Source organism: Rhamphochromis sp. 'chilingali' (genome assembly GCF_963969265.1).
Source record: "Rhamphochromis sp. 'chilingali' genome assembly, chromosome: 5".
Lineage (NCBI taxonomy): Eukaryota > Metazoa > Chordata > Actinopteri > Cichliformes > Cichlidae > Rhamphochromis > Rhamphochromis sp. 'chilingali'.
Genome location: NC_137932.1, coordinates 1487429 through 1490081, shown reverse-complemented (window position 1 = coordinate 1490081; position 2653 = coordinate 1487429).

The following is a 2653-nucleotide window of genomic DNA, read 5'->3' as shown; positions in this document are numbered from 1 at the left end:
TGTGGCTGCTGTTAAGGTTCACAATTGAGGAGGGAGAGTACAAACCACTCTTGGTCCAGAGGATCTTGGTCCAACAATGATTTTAATGAACACACGTGTGGGAAGACACTCTGTACGCAGACAGCCAGTAGTCCTCGACTTAATCAAAGCATGAACAGATATTTTATAGCATCAGGGTTTGATTTACTGACGCCCCTTCATGCGTCACAGATACATTTTATACATAGATCAGATCAACACCAGAATGACTTTTCACCTAGAAGATCATCTTCTATTTTTACGGCTGGTACTTTCCGTTCTTATCTTAAAGTGAATTGTTCCTCTTTTTTGTCTAGACATAACTAATCTCTCCTCTAAATAAATCTAACTAATGTGTGTGTATGTGTTGACCTCACATGCTCTTTGTGTCACCTCTTAACTGTCTGTGTCTCGTCCTCAAATGCTCTTTCTCAATTCACCTGTTGCACTTCTGACCTTTTACCAGACCAGAAGCTCACTGAGACTATGTGTATGTCTTCTACTAAATAAATGTTTTAACCAAGAACCTCTACTTAAAAGCTTAATATAAAATGATCTGATATATAAGTGTTTTGTAAGCATGTATTGCAATTCCTTCTATGTTCTAGTTTTCCCTCAGCATGGATCATCTAGACACTCTCACTAGATGAAGCTTAAGACCTTTAAAGAACCTGAACATCAACTCAAATAAGCACAGATATGCGATATGTATAAAATAGTTATAACTGCACCTGGAATACAAAGTTAATTTAATACCTGTGTGCATAAAACCTTAAAGCCTTCTTAAAGCTATCTGTTACATTGTTAAAGCCTCGTCTTAGCCTGCTGCTCAAAATAACTTCCTGCTTTCACTTCTGCATACAACTTCCTGTCAGCCTGCAACTCAGTCTTTCTGAAAGAGACACTGTTTAACCCCTGAATGCAATATAAACTCCAGATTATATTATTAATGCAATGGTAATAATGACAATTATTTAACAATAGCAGTAAAATAATTTCCCTGCTCCACACTGCAATATGACGAGCTAAATAACCAGGGCTGCACATAAGTGGTCCGCAGGTGCGCATTCGCTGTCAAAATAAAAAACACGCACAAGGGTTAGGGTTAAATTTAAAAACTGTACTTTTGAGTTAAAATATATATTTATAATTTTAATAAATGACAAATTAAAAAGGCATGAACATTTTTTTGTATCGAAAAAATATCGAACCGTGACACCAAAGTATCGAACCGAACCGTGAATTTTGTGTATCGTTGCACCCCTAGTAGTAACGTACACGGTTCGTGGCATTCGTAATCATCGTAGTCGTGATCTGTTCATAAAATTAACCAGTTACTCAAATCCAACCAGTGGGGAAAAGAAAAGCGAAACCTGTAACTTCTAACACACGGCGAGCAGTTTTATGGTGATGACATTTTCCTCCTATTTACAAAATGAGTGATGTCGTTCGAGGCTTCGTGATTGTAATACAGCCTTCTCCTTTTGGTAAATGTCACCGTCTTTCAAGTTTCATGCCCCCTGGTTCTAACACCTTACTGTCAAGAGTGATGTCTTCAAGCTGAAGCTAAGATAACCTTGGTTATTATCTTTGCAGGCATCACTTCATACCAGAAGGGGTAAACTGTGTAAATGGGTTTAACACCCACAAGCACTGCGATCTTGCAGATGGTGAGACCCTAAGATTGTGTTGTAGTGCAGTGTGAGGGGGAACGTTACATTAAAGAGTAAAATGAAAGAGAATGACTCGTGTTGTGAGCTCCAGTCCATTTTTCTGTGTGCTGGCTGTGATCAGCTGATCAGCTGGATTCAACAAGGTGAAACAAATTTTCTGTGAGATTTATGCACGACAGAAGCTGTAGAGCCAGAGTGAGTGTCAGCATCTTTACCATAAATACAAATTCAACTCTTGATGTAATCTAGTAACCGACTTATTATAGTTTGTGTTTTCAGTTTTTAGTTCACAGCCTTGATTTTCTTCTTTCTATTTGAGTTTTTATTGCTTGAAAATGTTTTTGTTTTAATCCCGTTTCTGTTTGTTTCTCTGTTTAAGTCTAATTAGTTTAATTATTATTACTGCATGCAGGCCGATGTCAGAGGCAACAATTTCAGTACAGGTGTTACAATAAAAACAACTTGTTAGAGCAGCTGAGTCTAAATGAAAATGTCCTTCAACGCCTTTTACCAGACTAATAGATACTAAACTAAGAATATTTTTCCTCTTTAATTTAATTTTAGTTTTCCAAGTTTACAAAATCATTTCAGTTTCTTTTGCAAGACTTTTCCCAAAAACATCATGAGGATCTCTCCAACCCCGGGCCTGGTCCCTGAATCGTTTGCTACCGGGTGGCGAGAGTTCAGGCTCTGGTTTGAAATTCGTGGTTTTCAGGGTTTTTAGCATTTTTTTTATCGTTAACTCGGCTTCCTCAGGTCTTTTCCTGTGTGTTATGAATTAATCTTCTTTTTTTTTTGGTTCTGGTTTTATTTATCCGCGACACCTTAAAGGCCGGTCCATGAAAATATTGTCGGACAAAAACCGGTCCGCTGCTCTACAGTGAATTAGGACGTTACATGCAAGATATAAGTTTGCAGCATAAAGACTTTCACTTGTTGAGCAGTGCCGGTCTTTGAACACG